Source organism: Gorilla gorilla, chromosome 15 (genome assembly GCF_029281585.2).
Source record: "Gorilla gorilla gorilla isolate KB3781 chromosome 15, NHGRI_mGorGor1-v2.1_pri, whole genome shotgun sequence".
In the NCBI taxonomy this organism is placed as follows: domain Eukaryota; kingdom Metazoa; phylum Chordata; class Mammalia; order Primates; family Hominidae; genus Gorilla; species Gorilla gorilla.
The window spans coordinates 70,448,852-70,467,168 of NC_073239.2; the positions used below are offsets into that span (position 1 = coordinate 70,448,852).

Consider the following 18,317-nt stretch of genomic DNA (forward strand, 5'->3'; position numbering starts at 1 on the left):
ATCCTTAGCACACAAAAGTGGGTGGTACCATCACTTCTGTCAGCCACAGAGTAACTGGGAGCAATCCACAACTTCTCTCTCCCTTTTTCTTGCTGAGAAAATCTTCATCACTTCATCACAAATCCTGCCAATTTTACCTCCTAAAATTGTTCCAAAATCTCTCTTCTCCAGGCTCATCCTATCATCATGTCTAAAGTCGGCCTTCATTGTCTTCCATGTGGGTTCTTCTAACAGGCCCTTAAGTGTTTGTCTCTGTCTTCTTGTTCTTAAATCCATCCTCTGTTCCTTTGTGTAAAAGCCCGTGTTGCCTGTAGCAGCATTTCTTCTCTGACTTATTTGCCCCTTCAAAAATGACATATCATCTCTTTATCCTCTTTAGAGTTTTATTTTTTATGATTTTTATTATGTGTTTGGTACATAAGAAAGACATTCTCATAGTATCAAAAGTAGAGGGATAATAAAGGCTAATATTTTTAGCGCTTTTGCGGAATAGCTCAATTGTTGCTCACAATAATTGTGAAAGGAGGTACTATGATTATTGGCATTTTGCAAAAAGAAATTAGAGGCTCAGAGAAGTCAGGTAACTTGTCTGAAGTCACACACCTACAAAGTGATGGAGCTGTGCTTCCAGTTGGATTCTAGAGCCCACATTTTCAACCACTGTCCTTTATTGCTACTGCTGTGTCCTAAGCAGGTTCACTTGACATATACTTGGAGGCTCTTGATGAGCACAATTAATACAATTCTTTGATTAAAAACAAAAACAAAGTCAGAAGAGAAAATCACTACCATTGGCATCCATGCACTCCTGGTACATTCCTGCTATATCCCCACCTCCAAGGCTTTGCTCATCCTGTGCCTTCTGCCTGGTATGGCCTCTTTTCCTCTCTCAGCTTTGCTAACTGTGATTAATTCTTTGTGATTTTAAGAGATAATCTCCTCTAGGAAGGGTTTCAGCCTCCTCCTTCTTAGACTCTTATCTGGGCTAGATGGCCTTTGTCCATGTTGCATAGCACCATTTTCCTTTCTATGGTGGGTTTTCTGTACTCAATTGTGCCTCTCCCTCCCCTCCTCCTGTCTAAGGCTGGGAGACATATTTCCTAGAACCAGTTCCTTTGTATAGCTCTAGATTTAATTTTGCCAATGAGAGAAATCCATGTGAGATTTGAGAGCAGAAGTGAAGTAGAGGTCACTGTTCTCAGCGAGGTGTGGGGTCAGACATGGCAGTCTTCCAGATGTGAGCTCTCACTTTATGGTTTCTGGGCTTCACAAACTTCTCTGCAGGCTCCCTCTTTGTGGCCTTCCTGGAAAGTTCCAGCAAAAGCACCCACACTACGGTGCTCAGGGTGAAATCTTCATGGTCAACCTCTTGACCTTCCATAGTATCTTTCCTGATATCTGCTCTTCCAACAGGCATGTGGTCCCCTAACTTTATGTAAAATCTATTTATTTAATATTCAAAGTGCATAGAGTGCACTGGTTCCTGAACAAACCCTGACTGATAGATCATCCCTAACTCATTAGAACTGAAATCATCAATGACCATGGATGTCTGTGTCTCCATCTGAACATAGGTGCTTTAAAGCCCAGATCATCTTTTTATACCAAACACCTAGCATGGTATATAGTATACCCAAAGTAAATGTTTGATTGGTGAGGATACTTAGCTTCATGAAAAACTCCATTACTATAGGGATGACAGTTTCCATATTTGGGGGTCACCTGTGGGGTAAGTCTTGTCAATGACCTCCACTTGTAGGCATAAGAAACAAAAGGAGGGAGAGAAAATAAGAAAAGGGAAAAAATGGCACAGGAGAGTAAAGTCCGAGAGGAAGAAAATCAGAGAGGTGAAGTGATAGGGAACAGAATAGGAAGCAGAGAGCTGGGGTGGCCAAGTGCCCCCTTTATTGGCTGTCAGCTCAGCAGTTGCTCATCCTAGAGCAGGAGTATCTCACCTTGAGTGGCACTGCTGTCTTCTCCGCAATCCTCTTTTAGGAGAACTTCATTTTCCACCTTCCAGATTTCTGCCGATGCCATAAGCTAGGCCATATGGCAACATCCAAACATTAAGGCTTACCAGACTCCAGAGTCTCACACTGCACCTTGTATTGTAGGGGAGCAGCCAGAGGCAGAGCCTTGCAGGTTGGAGGACACACATTCGGGTGCCCCCAAAGGCAAACTAGGATTAATTTCTAAATTTTCTTTGATCTCAGGCTAATAAATTCAAGTAGGTTTATTTTTTCACTTCATCTGTTTAGTAATAAGGAATATTTTTTATTTTAGGAGCTAGGAAGGTTAGAATGTTTTCAAAACTATGATTAATGATAATAGAGGATTTTTTAGGATGCTTTTTTTAGCTGTTACGTGTCAGATTTAACATTTTTGGGACAAAATTCTTCAGCTAAAAAGATGGCTTTAGATGAACTGTATTCTTTTAAAATTTTAATCGTGTGTTCTTCTTGATACTTAACATCTTCTCCACTCATGATGAAAGAGGGCCATTTTTTTTTCTGTTTTGCACAATAAATACACACGGCTTCTATATTCCTTCAGAGTAAAAATCTGCTTTCCCATCTTTTGTTCCCTTTTCCAAGGGGAATAGAAAAAAAATCAATTACCAAACAGAGAGCAATTTGAAATCTTTGAATAGGTCAGGATACATTTAAATTCCACTTAGGAAAAAGAAACAGTTTGCAGCAATATAGATTTACTTAACAATTTTCCTTAAATTTAAGGATCATGTGTGGCTTTCATTGATCCATTAGGAATAGATCATCTTTAGTAAAGGTATTTCACTAAAATTGCTTTCATGTGAAAGACAATTGCTTTAATATAATAAGTTTGTTACTATTTATATGACGTGCTCTGGAGAGTTTAAGAAATTGCATGCAAAAAGTTTTTCTATATAATTCTCATATTTTTATTTTATTTTATTATTTATTCATTTATTTTTATTTCTTTGAGAGAGGCTCTCACTCTGTCACCCAGGCTGGAGTGCAGTGGCACTATCTCTGTTCACTGCAGTCTCGACCTCCGGGGCTCAGGTGATTCTTCCACTTTAATCTCCCATGTGGCTAGGACTGCAGGTGCCACACCACCACACCTGGCTAATTAAAAACATTTTTTTTCTAGAGACAGGGTTTCACCATGTTACTTAGGCTGGTCTTGAACTCATGGGCTCAAGCGATCCATTCACCTTGGCCCCCCAAAGTGCTGAGATTACAGGCGTGAGCCACTGTACCTGACCCACTCTCATATTTTTTAAAAAGAAACTGTAGAGTTAATTCTTTAAAATGATTCTCAGATAGCAAACAACAGGAAAAGTAAAGGCATTAGAGAGGTGAATCAGGAGTGAAGGGAATTTGTGTGTGTGTGGTGGTGGTGGAGGTAGGGGTGGATTGAATAAATGGAATGTTTACGTTTTTTATTTTGTTTAAAACGTGCTCTCTGCCCTGGTGTTTCTGACATGTTCACAAACACAAATTCAACATTAAAATAAAATGAAACAGTTAAAAAAGCCTGTCCCTTCGAGGAGGTTGGAAGAAGATCCTGGCATCTGTGTTTCAGGGCCTGGGAGTGCTTCTTCTTGGGCTGTGAACCTGGGCATGGGGAGCTGGCAGGCACACTTAGGCTGGCAGGCATCATTGTCTAATGCTGCATAGGAAGGGGGATGTGGCTGCAGGAACCACTTTAAAGAAACCAGAGCTCCCTGGTGATGAGTGATGAGCTCTCAGGAATGAAGGGTCTTGAAGGAGGTGGGTGGGAGCAGGGGGTGGTTGTGGTAGCGTAAGAGGAGGAGGGACAAGGTGGACTTTCCAATACTCAGCGTGAGCCATCAGTCCCTTCCACAACAGCCATCTGTGCTCTTAGGCCTCCCCTCTCTCCCTGCTATTCCAGAAGTGCTAGGCAACAGCTTCCCTCCTCCTGGTGAGGACCCTCCCTAGCACATTCATCAGAAAAACACAGCCGTGGTGCATTACATCAGCACAGGGTGGGGCCTGGAGAACACAGCAGCCCCTCACTGCTTGGAGTGGGGATGATTCAACCCCATTCAGGAGTGGGTCAAGGGAGAAAATCCACAGTTCAAACCTAATGATTTTTGCTTCTTGTTTACAAGTTTGAAATGTGAGTGAGGTAGAGCATCAGAGCCCTTAGGATCTTTTGCTTTAAAAGTAGCCCTTGTGAGGGTGCCTTTGATACTCCTTTGGATTACTTTTTGCTTTTCTACACTCATCTTTTAAAAACACACACACACACACTGCTTTAGTTTTTAATAGTTCTTGTCATGATGCAAAGGGCCTGACTCCAGCTGTTCTTCCCAAACCTCTGGGAGAGGCCTGGTTACATCTCGTTCTCGTAAATCTTGAATCCAGTTCTAGCAAGTCTTTAAGCCTGACCCTGACATGCCCAGGCAATGCGTGATTGGAAACAGGAGAGGTGGAAAAGTCCTGTGCCAAGTCGTGTCCACTGCAAAAATACATCATCTGGCAGTGGCTGTTTCAACATGTGGAGCAAAGTGGCACATGTCTGGCTGTACGAAGCAAGGCAAGGCCAGAGATGTACAATCTTACTTTTGTATTTTTATATGACTTTACCAACAAGACCAAAGTCAACACATGGCTACAGATTTGCTGACAATCTCTGGGCCTATGGAGATAAGCCCCTGTTAGCCATAAAAGTATATATTTTTTTTACCTATTGTGTTTTGTGACAGAGATATAATTTAATAAATATTAAATTATCTATCAAAATATTTATCACCATATTATATCTATATATTATATGTCTATTTTATGTCTATATTGTAATATGTGTGTATTATATGTCCATATTATACTACATGTCTATATAATATAATATCAACTATTAAAATGTATTAATATTAAATTTTAATGATATTATTCAATATTTAGTAAAGTTAAAATGCAATCAGAAATTGAATGTTTGCCAAAATCCCTGGGTGGGGCTTCATGACTAGTTCTGGTCAATGCATTTTGAGTGAAATGATGTATGTCAGTTCCTGGCTGAGACAGTTAAAGCTGTTACCTAATCCTTCAGCTCTCCCTCCCATACTCCAATTGAAGAGACCACATGTTGACATGGTGGAACCACCTGATAGAAGCACCTGAATCACCACTGGAAGAATAGCTGTTCTGGAGAGCCCTTCAAAACCTAAATTGGACTCTGCATAAGCAAGAAATCAATTTTCAAATGTAAGCCTTTGAGATTTCTAGCTTTTTGTTACTGCAGCATTAGCTAGTCTATCCTACCTAATACTTTCTGTACCAACATCTCTCAGATGAAGAAGAAAAGCTGTGCGAGAAAGAGGAATTAAGTAAAATATGCAGATATAGAGGTCAGATATTCAGATCAAATACCTGACTGAGGAGTTAGTGAAGGCAACACTGAGGAAGAGGCCATGAAGAAGAAAAGTGGTGGCCGGGCGTGGTGGCTCATGCCTGTAATCCCAGCACTTTGGGAGGCTGAGGTGGATGGATCATGAGCTTAGGAGATTGAGACCATACTGGCCAACATGGTGATACCCTGTCTCTACTAAAAATACAAAAATTAGTTGGGTGTGGTGGCACGTGCCTGTAGTCACAGCTACTCAGGAGGCTGAGGCAGGAGAATCGCTTGAACCTGGGAGGCAGAGGTTGCAGTGAGCTGAGATTGTGCCACTGCACTCCAGCCTGGAGACAGAGTGAGACTCCATCTCAAAAAACAAACAAACAAACAAACAACAACAAAAAAAGTTGGGGAGGGTGGCCACTGTTCCTAGACTTCTTCTGTGGTGAAGTGGAATATTAAAACATTTTAATATTTGGTATTGAAAATATTGTCAGACATTTTCAAGAGACAAATTGGTACAAACTTTTTAGAAGGTGATTTAGCAACATAAATGAATAATTAAATTGTACAGATTCTTTGGCCCAGCAATTTCACTTCTAGAAACTGATCTTCTAGAAATAATGGGTAAGTGTGAAAATGTATGTGTTCAAGGATGTTTATTGCAAAATTAGTGGGAAATTATAAATATCATAAATATTCAACCACTGGAAATTATGCAAATAACAAATTATTTCATTTCTACCTTAGAATACTATACATGAAGTACATAGTATTGAAGAGTGTATAGTAATGAAGAGCTAGATTTCTGTATATTATGGACATGGTAGCCACACTAGAGGTAGGTAGCCTCTAAGATGGTCGCCGGTCATCCCTGCTTCCTAGTATTCATGCCATAGCGGCATCCCCTCTGCTTGTGTGTGGGCTAGACCTAGTGACTTGCTTTTAATGAATAGATATGGCAAAAGTAATAGAACAACACTTTGGAGATGTCATCTATCTTAACAAAAAGATGGCTTCTGTCTTGCTTGTCCTCTTTTGCTTTCTCATTTGCTTGCTCTCGGGAAAGTCAGTTGCCCATTGTGAGCTAGCCTGTGGAGAAGTCCACATGTCTATCACCATACCTGGCATATAATAGACCTTCAAAAGATATTTTTGAATATTTTAATTCAGCAAATATTTGCTGAATACCTGTCTATATGTCCAGGTATTGTGCAAGCTCTGCTATAGAGTGGCACTGTGCAAGCTCTGCTATAGAGTGCTGAACTAGTAGGCACAGTTCTTCCCCTCATAAAGGGTGTAGTCTAGGGAAGGAAGTCAATATTAAGAGGGCAAAGAGAGAAGCTTGTGGGAGAGCTCTGAGGTGGGGACCACATTGGAGTGTTTGGGGAATGAGTAATGGTGGCTGAAGTAGAGTGAGGGAGAGGTAGACAGTGAGAGGTGGGGCTGGAGATGTGGGCAGAGGCCGTAGGAAAATTCTCGATTTTATCCTAAGTGCCATGTGAAGTCACAGCAAAGGCTTTGAGTAGGGAAGAGATGATTTTATTTTGAAAAGTTTACCCTGACTGCTTTGTGGAGAACAGGTTGGCCACAGGCAAGAATGAAAGTAGGAAGGCTGATGATGAGGCAATGACATTGGTTCAGCTGAGAAAGGTGGCAGTGGAAAGGGAGGGAAGTGGCTGGTTTGGTATACATTGTGGGGACTGTACTGACAGGGTTGTGATTGATTATTGGACATGAGGGAAGGGAAAGGTCAAGAATGACATCTATATCCCTGTCATTACAGCGCATTTACTGAGCCAGGAAACATTGGAGGAGAGGCTGCTGGGGGAGGAAAGACGAACAATTCACTTTGAAATGCCTCGAAAATATTTAAAAAGAGTTTCCAACTAAGCAGTTAGACAGTAGGTCTGGAATGCAAAAAAGAATTCTAGGCTGAAGATAGCAATTGGGAATGGTTAGTTTATAGATGGTCTCTAAATCCATGGGAGAGATTAAGGAGGGAGGATAAAGTGAGAAGTCAGGGCTTAGGGCTGGAATAATACATGGAATATACTTAGTACCATGTCTGATACAGGGGAAGCACTCAATAAATGTAAGTTCTCATTACCATTGTTGTTGTTAATAGACGCAGAGATAAAACTAGGAAAGCATGATGACACAGAAACCAAGATAACAGGGTGTGTGTCGAGGAGGAGGTGGCCAAATGAATAACATTGGAAGTGAAGACATGTTGCATTAGAAACATGCAACCATTCATAGAGTGGTATGCTGGTAGAAAGGTTTATGGGGTGCCAGTTTAGTCAGTCACCCCTGTGTAGGACACCTATGGAACACCATAGGGCGCCTCTAAGGAGAAACATCTCCTTATTGCCATTGTGTCCCCAGGCCAGTGAGCATGACCTGCTCTGTGGCTTTACTTGCTGCCATTAAACCACCAATAGATCTTTGTGGTTTAAAGCAGATTTAGGAGACCACTAGGGTCCTTTCAGCCATCTGGGTGCATTCTTAGGTATAACTGAACCAACAGAGTGAGGAGTCTCTATAGCTATGCCACAATGAGTTTGTTCCCATTTTATTGAGGACAGAGCAGAATCTAGGCACAAATAGACTAGGGCCACTGACATGGTGTGATTTGAGGGGCTCAGAGAGGCCTCTATATCTTGCCTCTGATTCTTCTCTGATTGGGAGAGATAAGAAGGAAGGATGAAGTCCTTGAGGGCCTGGAGAACAGGCTGGTGATGTTTAACTCATTCTAATAAGATCTCACTGTGGAAGGGCTGAGGTTACCAAGACGTATGACCTAAGACACCAGAAGCTGTGTGAACGTGTGTGTGTGTGTGTGTGTGTGTGTGTGTGCATGTTTCCAGATGTCTGCGTATGTGTGATGTGTGAACAAAGGCAGTACGGCATGAGAAAGCAATGGAAGGAGGAGGAGAGACTGCTCAACTTGCCTTGGAAGTTGCTCCATCTTATACAATCACCTTTGCAGGTTGGATGGCCCAAGATATCAAAGAAGTTCAGGATTGTCTCAGCTGTGAGGAAGTGGCATTATCTGACCACAGGGCCTTATCACAGGCTGCTTCCCTGATACAAGGTGAAATTCAGACTTCTTGGATGCTGTACAGGTGGCCTCATTTGAAGAAAATTCGATATACGGAAGTCTAAATTTTTGAAATAATTCACTCAGTTGAAATCTGATTGAGGGCAAAGATCGTGTCTTATATTTCTTTCATATCCTTTGCCCATTAAGCTCTCCATAAATACACATTGTTTCTCTACTAAATAATTCACCTCAGGGTTCTTGGAAATAATGAGCTCCCTTAGCACTCTAAAGATACATTTCTATTTTCAAAGATTTCCTGGCAGCTCTTAAGGGGTGTATCTATTCTATAGTCAGAAATACATCTGTAGACAATTTTAGTTCAAGTGCACATACAACCAAACAAAATCAAATTCATGCGTTCATAATGGCTTATCATGATGTTGCTTAGTTTGGCAGTTTTATTTTAATAGGCAAATGTGTACTTTATAATCAAGAATAATTCTATTCCTAGGTGCATAGGAGGCAAAGAAGGAGCAGAGGAAGATGAGTACTTCCAATTTGAGTCAATGTCCAGGCAGATAGTTATAATCATTTAAGAGATCTCTTGGCTTCTAGAAGAACAAGTTTCTGGGGCCTCAGGACCACTCAGAAAAGAAAATAGATCTCCTGAATGTAAAGAACTTGCATTTATTCCAGGTGACAAAATTCCCCTCTGTTCTCCCCTGTTCCAGTAGAACAGAGGTGACACATTTGGTGACAATGATCCTCAGTCTCTAGGGCGGCCTGAGGCTCGCTATGGGCTGCACCAGCTCACTCTCTACCAGGCTTGGGTCCTGATGCATACACACCACTCAAGCAACCCTGCATGGCCAACAAGAGCCTTCCTTCTCCAATTCCAAAAAGGATGGCACCTTTTTCCTCTAAAGGAGTTTCTATTTTGTGTAATTAATAAAAAATTAGGAGGCCTTTTCTCAAAATAATTCTGTATATATATATATACATATATATATAATTCCTTTTGAAAGTGTAGATTTTATTAATAACTTCTGCTACTGTTGGGCTTACCACTGGATTCATGAACACAACCTCCCTTTGGCATTGCTGTTGAATTCCAAGGAGCTAAGATGTTTTGGTAGAGAGTGGAGAGGAAAGGGAGCTAAAGGATCCTTTCCTATGAGAAGCTGGACTTATTTTTCTCTTTGGTGTTCTAATTTCTCTTAGTGTGTGTCTCCTTGTACCATTGCTGTAGTACATCACGACCACAAATATGCCTCGCTCTGGTGGAGGGCTGTTAGTGTGTTCCCAGAGAGACAAGTTGTTTGAAGTGAATACGTTCACTCCTTGAGCCATGCTAAGAACAGACTTTTATACACTTATTCCTGTGTGGCCACCCAGACTGTAAGTGTCTTGGAACTTTGGGGCTCATAATTCAAGGAAACCACTTTTATGCACAAATGAGAAATACATCCCCAGTTCGTGCATCACTGAGGGCTGGGCCATGAGGAAACGGCAGCCACAGCTCACAGAAGGAACAAGAAAACCACAGCTTTGCTTACAAAATTGGCTGCTTGAAGCAAGTGTGCTAGCACTTTGGACAGATTATATATGCTCAACTTTGCTAAATCACTTACAGAAATCTCTTAAAAACAGAGCTCTTTCCTTAAGCTTCTGTGTTCTGAATTAGACACATCTCTATTTAAACTCGATTAATCTGTACTATTATGGTGATGTGCAGGTGCAAGTGTGGAAAAGCAAACATTTGAGAAAAGCCATGGCCTTTCTTTACAGAGCAGCAAGGCTCAATTTGCAACTTGCAATGATCTGATACTTTCCCATGGGTGAGCAAAGAGCTTGAGAATTGCATTCTATTCAGGACAATGAGACTGTGCAATAGTCCGCTATTTTGGTTTGTTCAAACAAGTAATGGAAAACGATTTCACCAATTCTTTTTAAGCATAAGGGTGTCACAGAAGTTTTTTTCTAATGGACTGTTGCTGACCTGGCCACAAGTGGCCAGGAAGAAGGTCTTAAAATTCAGCTACATATGAAGAATGAATGGATTCCCCAGGTCTGGACAGGTGAGGAGTTAAGTCTAGAGGAGGCTACTTAGGCAAAAAGGAGCATGTAGGTAATAATAAGTCAGAGTGCATATGTTAGAAAGTCGAATAATCATCCTTGGGTGGAGATCAATTTTTCCTTGCTTGCTTTTCTGCTTCCTGCTGGGTGTGGATGGACCAGAGTTTGTAGGAGCCAATTCCTGGCCTAAAGAAGATGAGAGATCTGCAGATGATGGCAACAATCATGATAGTAAGTGCTTAGCTGATGACTACTACACTTACTATGCTAAGCATTTTACATATTTTAACTCATTAGTCCTCACAGTGACTCTATGACATAGATGCTAGTATTGTTTTCATTTTGCAGATGTAGAGAATGAAAGAGAGAAAATAAGAGTTTATATAACTGCTAAGCACAATAAATGGCGGTGCCAGGATTTGAACACAGGCAGTCTGTCCCCAGAGTCCATGCTCATAATTCTATTGCTTGGCATATATTGTCCAACATAATTTGGCTTGCCTAGTAAAATGTTTTTCTGATGAACCCACAGGGTGAGTCAACTTGGAAGTATAAGGCTTCAAAATACCAATGCTCTTTCAGCAAGTATCTCTGGCAGCTGGGAAAATATGAAAATAGTCAGCCTCTATGATTTGATGTATAAATTGGTTCCATTCTTATTTGCCTCAAGGATGGTCTTCAAGCACTTCTGCACTCGCCTTAAGCATACACTTAAGGCCGAGTAGGGAAAAGAGATCTCTGGGCATCTCTTCAGACACTTGATTCTAATGTGGTTAGTTCTTAAGAGTTGATGACAGGTGACCATTACAATAGGTCAATCACTTACTGAGCACTGACTATGTAATAGGCACTGTACGAGCATTTTACTTGCATCATCTCCCTAATCTTTGATCTTGTCAATAAAGCAGGTATTATAGTCCCAGTTTTAGAGATGAAGAAACTGAGGCACAGAGAGTCAAATAATTTGCTTGCTTGATGTTCCAAACAAAAAAGTGGTAAACATTGGATTCAAATTTGGGTCAGGGAGACTCCAAAGTTCTTGCTTTTAACCACTGCCATAGACATATACCAGTACTTTAGCACTTAGTGACGTTTGTACTGTAGCACTCAGCGACACATTATTTAGCAAAGTGAAAATTACTATGTCAATTTCTCAATCCTAATCAAGGGTTTTGTGATGGTTTTGTAGTGTATCAACTTGGCTAGGCAGAACTGCATTTCCCAGATTTCACTTTTTTATATGTTTCTGGTAATAGAAGAACCGCAAAGAAAATTCTTGGGAGATTTATAGGACAGAAGGGAAGCAGGGGCCATCTTGTAGCTCATATGTTGTTGCTGGTCTGCTGAGTCAACGTGTGGTTGGTGTGAAGAAGCATTTATAAACTCTGCTCTGTTTCTCCACCTCCTGTGCAAGGTGTGTGTTTAGTTCTATGGCAAAGGGCCTTGACTTCTATGTATCACCAAGATCAGTCTATCTGTGCCTATGGCTTCCAGCCTGCCTGGGATATTTTTTGCATCCATCTTCTCTTTCTGATTTGCTCGTCCTATGGACATCCAGCTCCAGACTCAGACATGGAGACAACAGCCTCACAGAGACTGCTTATTCAGCTCCCACGAGGCCAATTCCCTGGAGCAAATCTCTACAGTTTCTGTTTCTCTGGTTGAACTCTGGCCGATATAGTTGGTCATCTGAAAGTCATCTCTACCATCTATACATGGTTCATGCCCCAGTATCAAGACTGGGGCAGTCCTTCCTTCCCAGGGGGCAGGGAAAGAAGTGCAGGCTTTCTTTACCACTACTTGTGGTACCATGCTCTATTTTCTATCATGCTCTCTCACATGATTATTACCTGTGAGATAAATAAGGTAGAAACTCTTCTCCCATTTCACAGAAGAGGAAACTAAGGCCTGTGAGGTTTGATTACTTGTTAGCAGCTTTCTCAGGATTAAGATCTAGACCACTGGACTTCAATTAGGTGTCCTACACTTATTCTGAGATTCAATATTATGATTTTTCAAACCCAAGCATATGTAAGTGAGTGTTGAATTTCTTTGCCGAAGGCAAGCCTTCTCTGTGGATAGTTTAAGCTGTGATTTCTCAATGAGAATGAAACTATAATGGAGCTCAACTTGACATTTTCTCCTCTTTGAGTTTGAAAATAACTTGCTGATGAATTTTTTTAGTATCTGCTTCAAGATTCACTCATGCTGTTCACATTTCCTTGTCTTTTATAGTCAAATGTGTTACTGTTTGAGGTAAGGGAGCTTCATAGTGTGTACTTTCCTTCTGATGAGGCAGAAGCAGACCAATATGAGGAAAATTAATATAAAATATTAAGTGGCTCATAAAACAGAGGTGATATATTTACATAGAAATGACATGATCAGGATATAGATCTAAAGGACATTAACATGTTAGTTTCTTGCCTGTGGACAGATAAAATTGTGGGTTTTTTTTCTCTCTTTAAGACTGATTCTTTTTTCAAACTTTTTTGAAATGGTTCATGGCACAGATGAACCACATATAGTGCCCAACCCACTAGAATGTAAGCCGCATGAGACCAGAGGCCACGTCTGTCTTGCTTATGATAGTCCCTAGCATCTAGTACATAAACAGTGCTTACCACATTGTAACTTACTAGGTGAACTTAATCGTCACAAAAAAATAAGCAAGAAATATTGTTATCCCAAATGAAGAAACTGAGTCACAGAGAGTTTAACTAACTTACCTAAGGTCACCCAGTAAGTTAGTAGTGAAGCAAGGTATGAATCCAGGCAGTCTGGGTCTAAAGACCTGCTCTTCACCCCTACATTGTATTGCTATCCTGTGATTATTGTTCATAATTGGCCTGGATTATGCTGGATTATTATATCACTTATAGCGATATAATGAGTAATAAATATGTTAATAGCTATCACAAATTTGTGGCTATTTCATCCCGATTCTCTTTTAGAACATATGTATTAGACATGTCTATAAATGCATACACATAGGCATGTATATATACATACGCATGTTTACTCCAATGACAAATCTCTTTCCCAAACACTGGATAATAATAACAGGCATTAGCCGTAAAAAAGGTGAATGTCTCTAAGTCCAGGAGCCTCCCTCTCCTGTGGCTGCAACTACTATCCTTACTATTGACTGGATGCCCAACTGCTTTTTGGATGAAGGCGAGAAATGTTGTCTTAGTCCTTCTAGGGTTACTGCAAAAGAATGCCTGAGGCTGAGTAATTTATAAATTATTTGACTCCCAGTTCTGCAGGCTGTACAAGAAGCATGGCACCAGCTTCTGCTTCTGGTGAGGGCTTTAGGCAGCTTCCAACTGTGGTGGAAGGGGAGGGAAGCTGGTATATGCAAATATCACATGGTAAGAGAGGAAGCAAGAAGGGGGCATGGAGGAAAGCACAGGCTCTCTTTAACAACCAGCTCTCACAGGAATTGATAGAGCAAGAACTTAATCATTACTGTGAGGACCTCACTCATTACTGCAAGGATGGCACCAAGTTATTCATGTAGGATCCACCTCCATGACCCAAACACTTCCTAGTAGGCCCCACCTCCAACAATGGGGATCAAATTTCATCATGACATTTGGATGGGTCAAGGAAACCAAACTATAGCAAATGTGAACAGGAAAAGAGTGAGTGGAGCCACATTGAGGCTTGGTGAAACAAGGGTGGGAAGAACGAGAAGAAAAAGAGGGGTATTTTGAATGGCTCCCAAGCCTAAACCATTCAATAGGCATTAAATAATAACAGTCCTCCTCAAAGTTTTCACAATGGAAATGACAGTGACCAAATTTTCAACATGGAGGTCAGGACCACTCTGGATGTGATCTGCCTGAGCACAAAGCCTTCAGGAATGACTTAAGTCCCCTAAGTTAGCTGTCAACTTCATTTTATTTATTTATTTTGAGACAGAGTCTCACTCTGTCACCCAGGCTGTGAGTGAGTTAGCTGTCAACTTTAAATAAATTGAAAAAACATAGTAAAGGAATAATTTTGAAGATTTAGGAGCCAGCTAATCTCTTTATCTCATTGGGTCAATTTTCCCCACCCTCTCTGTCCCTCATTGATTTCAGCTGCTCTACTTTCTTGCTCAGCTCTCTGCGTGATTGGGTTCTGCCACATTGCCTGGTCATCATGCACACTGACCAGGAGCCAGAGTTCAACTCACGCAGCCCAGTGGTTTTCATTTGTTAGAAATGACAGGGTTTTCTTGTGCTGTTATAAAGCTTATCTGCTCATGTTATTTCTCAATATCAAATCACAGCAGAAAAACAGAAATGCCCCTGCTTAACACAGGTAGGATTACACTTGGGAGTGTTGATGACTTAAGCAAAGATTTTCCACCTACGGCCAAGTGATTGATGGCTTATCCATCTGCACGTAAAACCAGTGTTTAAATCCTGGATTGAATGGTCATGTCACCTGTAGTTTCTAAACAACTGAATATTTTCTCCCAAAGTAAGAATAGAAGAAATAAGAAGGAACATTTGTAAGTTAGCTTTTTATTTCTCTCCTGTTTGATAAGCCTGGAGGAGTCTCTCACGTGTGATGGTAATTGTTATTTGTGGCTCTGTGGCAGGCCACAAGAAGGTCACCAGACTTAGGTTGTGGCTTATTCCCCTTTTGTCTTCTCATGTCAGCAGGTGTCATAAATATCAATTTCATTATAATTTAAATATAACTACATAACTGGACATAATGGGCTTTTGACTTTCCTTTGGAAAACTGATTGAGGCAGTTTTGGGGACAAATAAAATGAAAACTTGCCTGTTTTCTTTTTTTTAATTGAATTCTCCTTCAATTTGATCCATACTAGGGTATCAAATATTGCTTTCTAGTTAACTCCTGTTCTCAGCTTTAAAAATACTGTGTGTACACTTTTCAAAGTGTACAAGCACATACACATATACATATAGATGTAGACACAAGTACATACACTGTTCAATAATTTATACTTTGAACAGCATTCTGATTGGCGGTGCATCTAAACGTTTAAAAAATAGTCAGCATGCCATGTGAATTGTGCAACATCCTGAGCCCTTGGTCATTCTCACCTAGACCACTGTGACAGATTCCTAACCAGCCCTCCTGCTTCGCTTCTCCCCCTTAACTCCTGATGGCCATGTTCTACACAATAGCCAGAGTGGCTCTAAAAAGTAAATCTGACCACACCACTCCCCTGCTATCACTGTCTGGTGGCTTTCCACTGCAATGGGAGTGTAATACAAATGTCTCACAAGGGTCTACTCTGTCCTACATGACCTGTATTTTGCCTTTCTCTTGGACTCCATCTCATTCTACTTCTGGGTTAAGATCCTGTCTGCCTCAGGAGTCTTTCCACTTGCTCTTTCCCCTGGCTGAACCTCTCTTCCCTTAGATCTTGGCATAGCCAACTTTTTCTATTCATTCAGGTCTTAAGCTCAAATGGTATTTCTACTCTTAAGTGGACCTCTCTGCAGGCCCTGGCTGAAGCAGCTTCCCCCTCCACTCTCTATCCTATTCCTCTATCTTTTATTCATAGAATATATCATTGTCTGAATTTAACTCATGTGTGTTTGTAAAAACATTTATTGTGTGGTACCCCGCGGGAATGCAGGTGCCATGAGAGTGTCCTCATCTGTCTTTTCCATCACTGTACCACAGCACCTAAAAACACATGGGCATGTTCCAGAGACTCAAAGAATTATTCAATAAGTGGATGAGTAGGTGAACAATTTTACTTAAAGGCAATTTGGGGTAAATTTAATTATTTGCTTCCAACTTTTTTATTTTGAAAAAATTAATCATAACTGTCAGTGCTGATTGCTACTTAGAGAATCATAGAAGCTTTTAGTTGGAAAGATTGTTCAATGATCAGTCCAAGCAGACATTCCCTTAGCCAACAGTCCTGACAAGGACTCATTTAGTCTTTATTAAAATATTCCCAATGTTGAAAAGCTCACTCCTTACTTATCCAATATATTCTAATGTTAGACAACTCTGTTGTTTAATAAACCAAAGTCTCTTTGCATTATGCCAAATCTTAGGCATAGTTCTGTCTTGAAGGGTTACACAGATAAGCCTTCTTTCTCTTTCACACAGAAATACTATCATGATTTCTTTTCAGATGGTTTTCTGTTTACTAAATGTCTTCTGTAAGCTCAGTGATTCCTTACATGACCCTCTTACCAGATCTTTCGTTCTTGTAATATTTTTTAAAAGGTGTTTGCTTCCTTCTCCTTCCTGAATACATTTTTCTTTGACAATATTCTCATTAAATCTTGTCACCTGCAGTGGAAAACAGTATAAAGCCATGTGAGTATAGAAAAAAGTCAGGAGTCAGAAAAACCATAAAGAACTTGAGAATTGTGGGAGTTCCCTAGGAAAGCATGATCATTACTATCAATAAGTCTTCTTTTGCTGGGCATTTGGGTTGGTTCCAGGTGGAATACTATGCAGCCATAAAAAAGGATGAGTTCATGTCCTTTGCAGGAACATGGATGAAGCTGGAAACTATCATCCTCAGCAAACTAATACAGGAACAGAAAACCAAACACTATGTTCTCACTCATAAGTGGGAGTTGAACAATGAGAACACAGGGACACAGGGAGGAAAACATCACACACCAGGGCCTATCAGGGGGTAGGGGACAAGACGAGGGAGAGGCATGCAGGGCTTAAAACCTGGATGATGGGCTGATAGGTGCAGCAAACCACCATGGCACATGTATACCTATGTAACAAACCTGCCTGTTCGGCACATGTATCCCAGAACTTAAAGAAAAAAAAAAACAACTTCTTTTTTCACTGTGTTGTTTCTTTTAACTATATTGGTGTGTCCTTACATATAGACTTGAGAAAAAGAAATCATAAGAAGGTCACCAGATTTCTCCCTTCATACTACCGATGGAGATAGATGGGCTTTGCAGGTGTGACTTTCCCCTTGGACCCTCAGTCAAATAGAATTCTCTTTGAGAGAATAGGCTTCCTTGACTCTTTGTATGATTTTGTTGCATCTTCAGCCTGAAATCTCAACAAATACAGATTATTTTTCCAACACTGAATATTGCCCAAAAAAAGGCCACCGTTCTTTTCTTCCTGGTTTCCTCTCAACTTCAGTAACCACCAGAATACAAAGGCTGGACTCACAGTAGGAACACAGTGGTGACTCTCATTCAAGCAGAAAGTTGACCAAATGGATAATCTTCCCTCTTTGGACTTCTCTGAAAGTATTTTTGTCTGTGCACTTTGGATGGCATGTGAATCACTTGGCCTGTTGAAATGCCTTACATGGGTGCCAATAAGCCATTGCAGTCAAAGTAAGCAGAACAAAACAAAGTAAACCAAACACTTAAAACACAATTAAAAAGGAGGCCAAAGTTTGCGGTTTTTTAAAAACTAAACTAAAATCCATCTGATTCTATCATTTTGAGTTGTAGTGATTATTTTTTGAGAAGATGGAGGTTTTCAATGAACAAGTGGTCTTTTGCAAGCAGTATTGTCCCAATTGATCTTATGATTGATGTTTTATGTGGACATGGCGATCGATCTTATGAAGGCCCTTGGTCTGGGGACTCCTCCGGTGTTGGCAGTTGGGTAAGGAAAAAGAGAGTGTTGTCACAAGTCTAAAAAGGCCACCATGCCCAAGGAGGTATATTGTAGTCATTGAAATACCCACTGTCAACCTCGTAATTAAGGCATGGAGTTGGACAGTGCTCTCTATTTCCACACATGTGTCCTGGCCAGCCTCATGGACTTGGAGAAGTAATTTCTTTTCCCATTCAAAGCTGCCCTTAATCTCTGTTTCAATCATGTAAAATTCTACTGCAATAAGGATGGCAGATAGAAGCTGCAT

The 18,317-nt window shown here is 40.7% G+C and overlaps 1 long non-coding RNA gene across 5 annotated transcripts in view; it reads left to right on the forward strand.

Annotated features, from left to right (window-relative positions):
- The window catches only part of LOC129526638 (uncharacterized), a 422,067-nt gene that overhangs the window by 338,620 nt on the left and 65,130 nt on the right, over positions 1 to 18,317 (forward strand). For 3 of the 5 annotated variants that reach the window (XR_010130751.1, XR_010130754.1, XR_010130753.1), the window contains one exon: positions 5,059 to 5,213. The exons of the other annotated variants lie outside the window; for them this stretch is intronic. This is a non-coding gene — a long non-coding RNA (uncharacterized lncRNA). The remainder of the gene's footprint in view (positions 1 to 5,058; positions 5,214 to 18,317) is intronic. 5 annotated transcript variants of the gene reach the window in all.